Source organism: Pongo abelii, chromosome 11 (genome assembly GCF_028885655.2).
Source record: "Pongo abelii isolate AG06213 chromosome 11, NHGRI_mPonAbe1-v2.0_pri, whole genome shotgun sequence".
Classification (NCBI taxonomy): Eukaryota; Metazoa; Chordata; class Mammalia; order Primates; family Hominidae; genus Pongo; species Pongo abelii.
Genome location: NC_071996.2, coordinates 138,677,829 through 138,689,784, shown reverse-complemented (window position 1 = coordinate 138,689,784; position 11,956 = coordinate 138,677,829). Strand labels below are relative to the sequence as shown.

Genomic DNA, 11,956 nt, shown 5'->3' with positions numbered 1-11,956 from the left:
AAAAAGAAAGAAAGAAAAGAAAGAAAGAAAGAAAGAGAGAAAGAAGGAAGGAAGGAAGGAAGGAGGGAAAGGAAGAAAGAAAGAAAAGGAGGAAAGAAGGAAAGAAGGAAAGAAGGAAGGAAGGAAGGAAGGAAGGAAAAAGACAAGAAAGAAAGAAGAAAGAGAGAAAGAAAGAAAGAAAGAAAGGACACATTCTCAGGACCTACCACCCCAGACCCCCTGAATCAGAAACTCAGCAGGTGGTGCCCAGCGAGGGGCCTGTTAACACACCCTCCAAACGATCCCCAAACATACTAACCTACTCTGCTCCCAAGATACCTTCTACCTTTCTTCCTTCACAAAAGAGAATCTCCAGTCCAGGAGCTACTTCTCTATCCACACAAACCAAAGAGAAGTCTCTACTGGCAAATATTCACCTTCTCCTTGCAGCCATGGGTAAGCCCACCCCCAAACACACAGCCAAGCCTTGCACGCCGGGCATCTACCTAACTAGAGAATCAAAACAGTGGCTTTCATATTTTCAAAAGATGCTCACAACGGTTACCAATACTGATTAAATTGAGATCTTCATTGACAGATAAAAGCCCACAACGGGAATCATGAGTCATTTGAGGGAAATCAACTGGCTTAAAGTCGCAAGCATAGCAAATGGTTTTCAAGGAAACGTGATTCACACAAGAAAGAAAAAGACATTTTTATAAGCCTAATTAATATCTGTAGAAAACTTTAAGAATCAATACTCCATTCATGAAAGAAGAACAGACTGCTCTGAAAATGATCAATGAGAACATAGTCAACATGTTTTGGAAATTAAAGACAATAAAACAATAATAACAATCTAAATAAGAACTTGGTGGACTAACTGGTAGTTAAATGGATGTAGCTGAAAAACAAGTGAGTGTTTTAGAACACAGAACATACAGCAAAATTACAAAGGAAACAATGTTTTAATGAATACCCTGAAAGAAATTCACACAGAGAGGAGGAGAACTTTCATATTTAACTTTAGACATTTCTTGTTGGTTGAATTGTCTACATTAAGCATGGGGTATTTTGCAACTTCATTTTATTTATTTTTATTAGTATTATTTTTGAGATGGGATCTCCCTCTGTCACTAGGCTGGAGTGCAGTGGTGCAATCACAGCTCACTGCAGCCTCAATCTCCTGGGCTCAAGCAATCCTCCCATCTCAGCCTCCTGAGTACCTGGGACTACAGGCGCCTGCCACCATTCCTGGCTAATTTTAAAAATTATCTATAGCGACGAGGTCCTGGCTAACTTTTTAAGTTATTTGTAGAGACGAGGTTTTGCTATGTTGCTGGTCTCCAACTCCTGGGCTAAAGTGATCATTTCACCTCAGCCTCTGGAATTGCTGGGATTACAGGCATGAGCCACTAGTCCCACCCAATTTTGCAATTTTAGGAAAATACGCATAAATTTGAATCTTAGGATTGCATTTATTAAAACTCTATGTGTGTGTTTGTACACTGTGAGATGTGTGAAGGATGCTCACCAAAATGTTAACAGCTCTTTTCTCTAAGTGGTGTGGTTTAATAATCTGCATCTGTTTCAATAAATGCTTGTTATTCTTATAGTAAACTTTAAATTGCCCAGTGCTGATGATCCAGTTTGCAGACTGGCCGCATAATGTAGGGAACCCGGAGACTGCTCACTTTCACAGCAGTCTGAGTGCTGGCTTTAGAGATGGGAGTTGATTGAGTCAAGGATCTAAAGAAAGTGCTCTTTTCCAAGCTGGATGGAGAGGCTCGAGTGCCTTGCAGTTTGACCTCCCTGCTGCTCCTGTCAGATTCCAGGGCCAAAGCCCTCTCCTCTTCCATCCTGGTGGGGGCAATAGTCAACCTCACTAACTGCTGGTTCCCAAGCCTGGGAAGACACACCTCAGGGCTCTGCTTCATGGTATCCACAGCTTATGCACAAGCCAGTGCTGTTGTCGTTTGGCTTTTATCATGATTTTATCTCATCTATAATCTCTTTACCCTCAATATCCCTTATAAAGAGTTATCAGTTAGTTGCTACTGTGTAACAAACCTCCCCAAAACTTAGCAGCTTAAAGAAACAATCACGTATGATTCCTTACAAGCCTAGAGTTTGCCTGGGAAGGTTCCACTGGACTTGTTGGTACATTTGTAAGCAGGCTGGATGATAGCTGGTCTAGCCTGGTCTCAGCTAGGAAGATTCAGCTCTCTCTGTTCCATACATACATTTAGTCTCTCTCCTTCTAACCACTTAGCCTGGGCTTGTTTTCATGGTAGAAGCAAGGGTCCAAGTGAGAGAGCAGAATTGTACAAAACATCTTGAGGCCTAGGCTCAGAACTCAGTCGCTTCCACCCCACTCTGTTGGCTAAAGCAAGCCAAAAGACCAGTTCGATTCAATGAACACAGAAATGAACTCCAACTCTTGAGGGAAAGAGTGCAAAGTCACATTGCAAAAGGCATGAGTGGAGGAAAGGGTGAAACATTGGGATCACTTTTGCAATCGTCTACTGAAAGTCAATTATGTAACCCTGCTGGTCACATCGTCTCTGCAAGGGCATGTAGAGACTGAATGTAAATAGTCACACTATGGGGCCATTTGTGAGCTGCCACTTTGCCATCAAGGCAGCTTTTTGTGCACACAGAGTTAAATCTGGATGGGTGCCTGGGAGTCTCCTGTCTACATGATTTGGTGTCCCTCTCTTTTTCTGCCACATCTATCTTCTCTTTCTCATCCCTTGCCCCAGGAACCCTTTCTCAGAAAGTCCATGGAGATTTTAGTTTTGCAGAATTGCCCTGGAAGGGCAGCACTTAACCCTGATACTCCTCCCCCAAAACGGGCTTGTCACACCATCCAGCTTCTTCCTGCAAAGTATCTACAAGACACTCACATTTTTCCTGGCTGACTGACACCTCTCAGAAGATGGCTTTATTGCTTTGTTGCCCTAAATCACTTTTCCACCAAAGGTGAAGAGAGAAAGGAACCAGAGTGAAGGGTTATGGGAAGGGACTTTCCGCTAGACTTAAAATAAACAAATTTGAGCTCTTTTTATTTGGGGGGTGACAAGAAAGCAGATGACAGATGGAGGAGCCTCTATGGAAAGGAGGACTATGTCCACAAAGCCCTCCTGGCGAATCCTCCCAGTGTTAAGATTCCAGCGTGTTTATGGGTGGTGGGCTGCAGATGTGCCCTCTTCTCTCTGGAACAGTAAAAGCAAATGCTTCTTCCTCTTCCACCACTGTGTCAGGGAAACAATAGGGTCCTTTAACTCCATTGGTTCTTTTCCAGGCCAAATGGTGACATCATTAAGGCATCCGATTTTCTCCTTACATAAAAGAAGATTAATGGCTAAGACCACAAGAGGAACTATTGTTTTGCCAGCTTTGTTCAAATGTGTGGTTAAAATACTTTCTTTCACAAAACACAACATTGTCCCAGAGGTAACAAAAAACTCTTCTGTAGCGATGTGCCTTCCCTTCTTGAGTGAGACCACACACAAGAAACTGAGCCATGCCCACAGTCAATGCCCCTGATTGTCCTAGGTCCCGATTCCTCACCAGTAGCCCCAGCTGCCAGGAAATTGGAACCGCATGTGAAAAAGCCCAGGTAAAACAAGCCCATCTGGACCATGGTCAGAAAAAAAATTCTATTTGCCAAATCCTAAGGTCTTCATCCATAAACAGAGTCAAGGATGCTGGAACTGGAAGCCTTGAAGGTGTGAAGGTGGATGGGTCACTTGTACTCTCTCAGCTGGGCTCCGTGTCCTTTCTTATCAGTGGTGAATGAAGACACCATCTGAGAAGCAATGGAGAAAGCTTATTTCTGAGATAATGATTCCAATCAGTTCATTATGTCACCTGTCATGGGGCCCCTGGCATTTTCCTAGCCTTGAGCAGAGCCCCCTCTCCATTCTATGGAGTCCTTGGGTCTTGGAGCTGTCGACAGGAATTTGCCAAGGTCTGGAGGAAATTGGGTCCCTGTGGGTGGTTTCCCCACATGGACAGCCAGCTGTGATGGGAGGAACAATCACTTCTTCAGGCTGTCAGATGCTTTGGTCCTTGGGCTGCTCCTAATATTTTTTTCCACAAAGCTAACACAAGATGGGATGCTTCCTTTTTGCCTAGACTTGGCAAGGGTCTTATTGTTCATAGAAACAATAGTGAGAAAGGCTATCCATGGCTTTGTAAAATATCCTTTGCCCAAATAAATACAAGTATTTCTGTTCTGAAACCCAATGTATTAAATTCTGTACCAGTACTGTCCAATGGAAGTTTCCTGTATGATGTAAATATTCCATGCTGTGCTATCCCATACATATTTGCATGTGGCTAGTGAGAAGCACCTGATCTGTGGCAACTGCAACTGAGGAAGTGACTTTACATTTTTATTTTATTTAATTTAAATGTGAGTAGCCATGTGTTATCTATATAACTTTTACAGTTATGCACTTGCTTTTAAAGTTTAACATACACTGACACATGACCCAGCAAGTCTATTCCTAGGTATTTATCCAAGAGAAATTAAAGCAAATGAACACACAGAGAATCATACACAAAATGTTTGTAGCAGCTTCCTTCATAATAGCCGGAGATAGGAAATCACACAAATGTCTATCAACTGAGGAGCAGAAAAACAAATGATGGTATCAACACGTAATGGAATATTACCCAAAGGTGAAAAGAAACACACTTCTGATACACAGCAACACTTTGCTAAGTGAAAGAGTGTCTAATTGTGTGATTTCACTTCTCTAGGAAAGGCAAAGCTACGGAGACAGAAAGCAGATCGGTGGTTGCCTGGGAGCAGAGGGGAAGGGAGGACCACCAAGAGGCACAAGGGGCTTTTTCCAAGAATGGACACATTCTATTTCTTGAATATAGAAAGTGGTGGTTGCATGACTATATACTGTATACTGTCAAAAAACTCATCGAGCTGTACACTTAGAATGGGTGAATTTTGGTGGGCCCTGGGTGTTGCTGTGGAAACAGCTTAACCAGTGTCACTCAGGACTCTGAACCCCTACATGCCATTGTGGGAGCCAGCATATGGTGCCCTGTGCCGGCCCCACCTCTACTTCCAGGGAGTTCACCCGGCCACATCAGTAGGACTGAGGCCGTTGTCTCTTCCAGCAGTACCAGGCTCTGCCCAGCCTCAAAGTCGACTTAGGTGCTCCTCTTTGCATTGCTGTTGGGTAGGAGCAACCCCTTCCAAGCAGTATAGATGTTGGCCTGCAGAAGAAGATGCTCTTTCTGTATTTTTCCAAGGCAGGAAGTCATTATACAACTTACACATTTTCATCAGATTTCCTCTGATATCCTCTGAAGTGTGTGTGGGAATGATGTGCGCTGCCAAGAAGTGTGGCATCTGATTTTAGCCTCCAGCTAGAATCTTAATCTATGAGAATGAAATTCAAGGGGAGAATTCGCTCACGCATTCTGCCAGTTCAAAATTTTTCAAAGTTTTCAGGTTGCACGCAAGCGGCTGAACAGCTAAAGAATAACCTACGACACGAGAGTTACCCGTAACAAGGATTCCCGAGGCAGCTAGAGATGCTATCCAGTTTTTTACGAGGTTACTTGTGGGGGCAGAGTTTGGCAGAAACAATGGAACAAATTTGACCGGAAACAACCATTGATCCTGAAAAAGACCTGAACACACTGGATGACAAAGAGCTTGCCAAAAGGAAGAGCATCATGAATGAACTTTTTGAGAAAAATCAGAAGAAGAATGATCCAAATTTTGTTTACGACATTGAGGTCAAAATCCCACAGGATGAATAGCTGCAGTCCTGTGGCTAGGACACAGCTCATAAGTTCTGATACGAAACACTCAAAAGATGTATTGGGCTAGCAGAATATTCATGTTCATATAAACAGCATAGATTGGTTCTAGAAAAATCTTTAGAGAACACTAAAATTTATATGTTGAGTCATAGGGGATTGACTATATTACTTTTCAAAACCAGGACATTTAGATCATCTACTATGTAGGTGCATGAGGAAAATAGGAAAAATGGAATAAAGGAATCTGCCTTATTTTTTGCTCTTTTGAGACAGGATCTTTCTCTGTTGCTCAGGTTAGAATGCAGTGGTGAGATCTCAGCTCACTGCAACCCCCACTTCCCGGGCCCAAGCAATCCTCCCACCTCAGCCCCCCAAGTAGCTGGGATGACAAGCGTGCACCACCATGCCCGGCTAATTTTTTTTGTTGTTTTTGTTTGTTTGTTTTTTTGTAGAGATGGGGTTTTGCCTTGTTACCCAGGCTTGTCTCAAACTTCTGGACTCAAGCTATCTGTCCACCTCGAGCTTCCAAAGTGCTATGATTACAGGCATGAGCCACTGCACCCAGCAAGAATCTGCCTTTAAGGAGCCTATAATCTAATTGGAAGATGTCAAAACTTGTGAAAAGCTAATTAGCAGTATTAGGCAACCAAAAGATTAAAGCCAGATGCTTGATAATGGCTAAAGAAGGTCAGAGCCTAGATGACTGTAGAGTAGAACAGCAAAGGAAGACTTTGTCCTTTAGTGAAGGACTTTGCTGGCCCTTGTAATGGTAGTATTTGGGTAGAAGCTTGTGTAGGATTCTAGAGAAGAGCAACTGAAAAGAAGGGGAGGGGAGATAGTAAAGAGATAAGAAATTATTTATATATATATATAAAAATATAAACAGTAAGTAAATTACAGTTTGATAAGATTGGGGTGGCGGGTGATCTGGTTTGGCTGTGTCCCCACCCAATCTCATTTTGAATGGTAGTCCCCATAATCCTCACATGTCGTGGGAGGGACCTGGTGGGAGGTAATTAAACCATGGGGGTGTTACCCTTATGCTGTTCTCATGATAGTGAGTGAGTTCTCACAAGATCTGATGGTTTTATAAGGGGCTTTTTCCACCTTTGCTCGGCACTTCTCCTTGCTGCTGCCATGTGAAGAAGGACATGTTTTCTTCCCCTTCTGCCATGATTGTAAGTTTCCTGAGGCCTCCCCAGCCATGTGGAACTGTGAGTCAACTAAACCTCTTTCCTTTATAAATTACACAGTCTCAGGTATGTCTTCATAGCAGCATGAGAATGGGCTTATACAGGGGCCATATTTGGATACCAGGGAATTATCTTTTTGTGTGTTTAACTGTGGAGAAGCCTCTGCAAAATGCCCTCAGCTGCAAGTAGCTATCACCTGATGGACAGAAGAGGAATTCCACCCCTTGGGTATCAGGAAATATACACTGAAGACATTCTGAAGCCCTGAACCTCCTCCCATAAATAACATGTTTGTTTATAAAATGGGAAATCCTCCTACGGTAAATGAACAATAGGTACTGCAAGTTTAAGCCTACTCATGACTTTGGATCCAAGAGAAGATCTTTGTTTAGCAAGGTTATCTGTGATTTCATATATCGATTCTTACTACAATATTGTTTAATTGCTAGAAATTCTATGTTTTCTATAAGAAAATTAATATTCATTAAGTAAAACTGTAAAAAAAATTTTAAAAATTGGTGACTTTTATTCTATTTAAATTATACTTCCATAACTGAGCTTTTAAAAACTCTGTATAGCTTTTAAAATAAAAATTAGGAAATTCATTTCCTTCAGGCTTCATTCTTTACATCTCTCTTTACCTACATAGATGACCACAGAAAACACTAAAAGCCAAGTTGCAGGTAGCATCAGCTAGCCAGTCAGTGAAAGTAAGCTCTCCTAGATCCATCAGGTCCATGATTTGAAAGAAAACAAATGATTTTCCAAGAAACAACATGTCCCCTTGGAGCTGTAGTTCCATCCATTGCAATGAATTCAAGCCAAGGCCAGACAAGATCGTCTCATGAGCTGCCTTTGCCATCTCTGAACAGAACGCTTCAGGCTCAATGTATATGCAACACCAGGGACAGAGACAAGTGCCCTGAGGGACTCCATCACTCCCAGGCTGGACCAGGAAGCAGGGATGGAGCCAGCCAGCCTATGCCCAGATCACCCCTGAGCACAGCCACGTAGAAGTTTATCTGCTGTGCTTTGAGTGCTCACAGCGCCCAGCATCGTGAAGTCAGAAAGGGATCAATTTTCATTAAGATGAAGAATCACACTTTGAGGGATGAGACTGAGTCCATTAGACTCCTGGAGAGGCACATTCTTAGTGAAGGGTGCGACAAAAGCACTGGATATTAGCTGTAAAGATTTCAGGAGACCCAAACACTCCCAGGACTCGTGAAGGGCTCTCTACCAGCCCCAATTCAGAACCTCAGGATCATTACTTATCACATGAAGCAGCTCTTACTCCTAGTCACCAGCTGTTAGGATCCAAAAGTGGAATGAGAATTTCTCACATCCAGAATGACTCCCAGTCTGGAGACCTCCCCTGCCAGGAAGAGTGTCCTTACGAAAGCCACCCTCCAGGTCTAAGCTTCAGAAATGGTGGCTGCTGAATGCACAGAGGGCAGGTGAGGGAAGCTGCCCGTAAATTTCAAAGCACTGCACACATGCATTCACCCCGTTTCCTCCTGAGACCCCACTAAAATACAGCAAAGGTTTTCACTTGTGTCATTTGTTTTATTCTTTAGTCATACATTTCCAAGGGCAAATAGAAGAGAAGACAAGACAATAGCAAAAAAAGATTTGCAAGCCAAAGAGCGGCAGGACAAATTGCAACTGAACTATCCAAAAAAGAACAGAGAATCCTAACTTAGCAGCTGAATTTGAACCCTAGAGAGCCAGGAAGCTCAGGGATTGGTGGCATCCAGCACTCTGGAAGGGGATGAGGGTGGGCTAAGCACGGGAGGAAGAGTTGAAAGTCGATTAAAAGTACAGAGACTCCCAGATCTCCTTACCCTGCCAGATGACCTCACCTCCATCCTGGCAGAGACTAGAGGAGCTCCCAGAGGGGAGAACAGACAGGGTCTTGTGTGGAGGAAACAGCACCTCCGGGCCAGAAACACTGTTCTGAAGACACCAGGGGAAAAAAAAGACATCCACCCTGCTTCTGCCAGGGGGCTCCCAGAACCTCAGCCTTTGAGCTTCTAAGAATGAGTTTGCTGGAGTCCAGGAATCTGAATCAACATAAGAAAGCAATTCCCCAAATTGAACAGTTCATGCAGAACACCTAGAGCAAATGCACTTTTTTTTTTTTTTGAAATGGAGTCTCACTCTCGTCACCCAGGCTAGTGTGCAGTGGTGTGATCTGGGCTCACTGCAACCTCCACCTCCTGGGTTCAAGCAATTGTCCTGCCTCAGCCTCCCTAGTAGCTGGGATTGCAGGCACCTGCCACCATGCCTGGCTAATTTTTGTAGTTTTAGTAGAGACGGGGTTTCACCATGTTGGCCAGGCTGGGCTTGAACTCCTGACCTCAAGTGATCTGCCCGCCTCAGCCTCCCAAAGTGCTGAGATTACAGGCGTGAGCAAGTGCGCTTTTATCAAGACCCATCTTCCTACACGGAGCTTCCCACCGGCTTTTTAGAACATACAAGGAGACAAAAACTTAAAAAAAAAAACAAAACTATCAAAATCCCAGCAAGGACTAAAGAGCAAAAATATAATGCTTTTTAAAAAGTAATGTAAGGGAATAACAAGGCTTCTGAAATTTAAAAAAGAAGAAGAAGAAGAAGAAAATGGTAGAAATGTAACACTTGATAAATATTTTGAAACTAAAGTTTAAACAATTTTCCAGATCAAAGAAGAAAGGAAAGAGATGGAAGTCAGGAGAGAAAAGAGAATTCTAAAATCAGTTCAGGACTAACATCCACATAATGGGAGTTCCAGAAAAGAGGTTGGTGAATGTGGTGAATGGGTACGAAAATACAGTGAGAGAGAAGGAATAAGTTCTAGCACATAGTACAGGAGGGTGTCGATAGTTAACAATATCTTATTATATGTTTCATAGTAGCTAGAAAAGAAGATTTGAAAAGCTCCCAGCACAAAGAAAGGATAAATGTTTGAGGCAATGGATATTCCAGCTAACTTGATTTGATCATTACACATTGTAGGCATGTATCAAAATATCACATGTACCCCAAACATATGTGCAATTATTATGTGTCAATTAAAAAAAATACAAGAATAGGAAACAAAAGGAGAAGACAGAGGAAGGCAGGAGGGAAGTCCAGAACTGGAGTACGTGGATTCCCAAAGGGCAGGGACCAGCCAGTTCACAGCACAGCAGATGCAAATAGTCTTCCCAGGACACGTTGCCTTGAAATTCCCCAACACTGTGGACAAAAATAACACCTTCCAGCTTTCAGAAAGGGTGGGGATAGTGTCAGACAAAGGATCCAGAATCAGTGTGCACTTTGGACTTGGCAAGAGCAATGCTGGGACAATAGAACAGTGTCTTTGAGACTCTGAGGAAAGGTGATTTCCAGTCTAGAATTCTATAGCCCTCAGTCTGAAGAGAGAGAAATACATTTCCAATTGCCTCTGAACACCAATGAAGATGTGCTCCACTGACTTGAGGGAATAAAGCAGGCAAGAGAGGGTACAGAATCCAGGAATCCCGGAGTGAGGAGGGTGGTCCCACAAGGCAATGAGACCCAGCAAATCCTCCAGGGTCCTGGGAGGCCAACCCTGCAGGGCCCAGACTTTCCTGCAAGGCAAGAGGCTTCCAAAGCACCCCAGAAAGAGACTTACGTGTAGAGAGCACTGGATGGGACACTTGGGGATAAATCACTGTTAATTACGTTGGAAACTAGGCAAATAAAAACTAAGACCATCATTAACTCCTAGAAAAACAGAAGGATGGAGAAAGCTTATATATTCCAGGCTTAACTGATATATTAATCAGGGCTCTCCAGAGAAATCAAACCTGTGGAACATGTTAGCCATATATATATATATATATAAAATACACACACACGTATATATATATACACACATGCATATATATATACACACACGTATATATATACACACACACATATATATATGCACATGAACACATAAATACACACACATATGTATGTATGCATACACAACATAAAAAGAGTTATTTCAAGGAATGGGCTGATGTAATTGTGGGGTTAGCAAGTCCAAAATCTGTAGGTCAGCCGGCAGGCTGGAAACTCTCAGCCAAGAGCTGACACTGACACGTGGAGGCAGAATTTCTTCTTCCTTAAGGAAACCTCAGTTTTGTACTTAAGGTCTTTCAACTGATTGGATGGGGCCCACCCACATGGCTGAGGATCCTCTCCTTTGATTAAAGTCAATGATTGTAGACATTAGCCGTTTGTACAAAACACCTTCACAGCAACCCCCAGGTTGGCATCTGAATTAATAGCTGGGCACTAGAGCCTAGCCACATGGACACGTAAAACTAACCATCACAGCTGGGCATCGCATTTATAAGTTTAGATGAATGTAAGCACTGACTGTTGATCTCACTGAAGTTACTGTATCACCTAATCGGGAGGTGGAGGGCAAGACACAGCTCAGGTGCGTTGTGGAATCAAAGGAGTACAACAGAGCCATGTCCTCAGGCACTGTGGGTACATCGCTAGATAAGGACCAGGATTGCTAATTCCGGTGCTGCGGTGTGATCTCAGACTTGCAGGTAGATACCAAGAGAATCTGCAGTTGATGAAGGCAGCTGGCCCTGGGAAACAGGAAATGGCAGTGAAGAGGACCACCATTGTCTAGAATGAACTTTGCAGAACAATTCCGCCTTTCAATCTCTGGGCATGTGAAATGTTGAGAATACAACAACTAAATGAAAAAAATAATAATAAAATTTAAAAAAAACCCTATAAAGGGTGACTTAGGCTCTTCGTCCGGTTCCTCCTGATCCTAGTGTTAATTAATTCCCCCGAATTTCTGCTGCTTAGAGTAATTTCCAGGCCTAGAGACCTCTCAAAGTCCCCTGTGTGTAAGATGTCATCAGGCTCTGCCCATTCCAGCGTCCCCAGGCCTCTCTACCCACTCTGGGCAATGGGCAATGCCCTGGGTAACTCCTAATTGTGAAGAGGAGAAGGCTGAGCTTTTT

General features: G+C 43.1%; 1 pseudogene; it reads left to right on the top strand.

The window, feature by feature from the left end:
* Positions 1 to 5,324: 5,324 nt before the first annotated feature.
* LOC100453900 (centrosomal protein of 19 kDa-like) lies at positions 5,325 to 5,814 on the top strand (annotated as a pseudogene).
* The last annotated feature ends 6,142 nt before the right edge of the window (positions 5,815 to 11,956 follow it).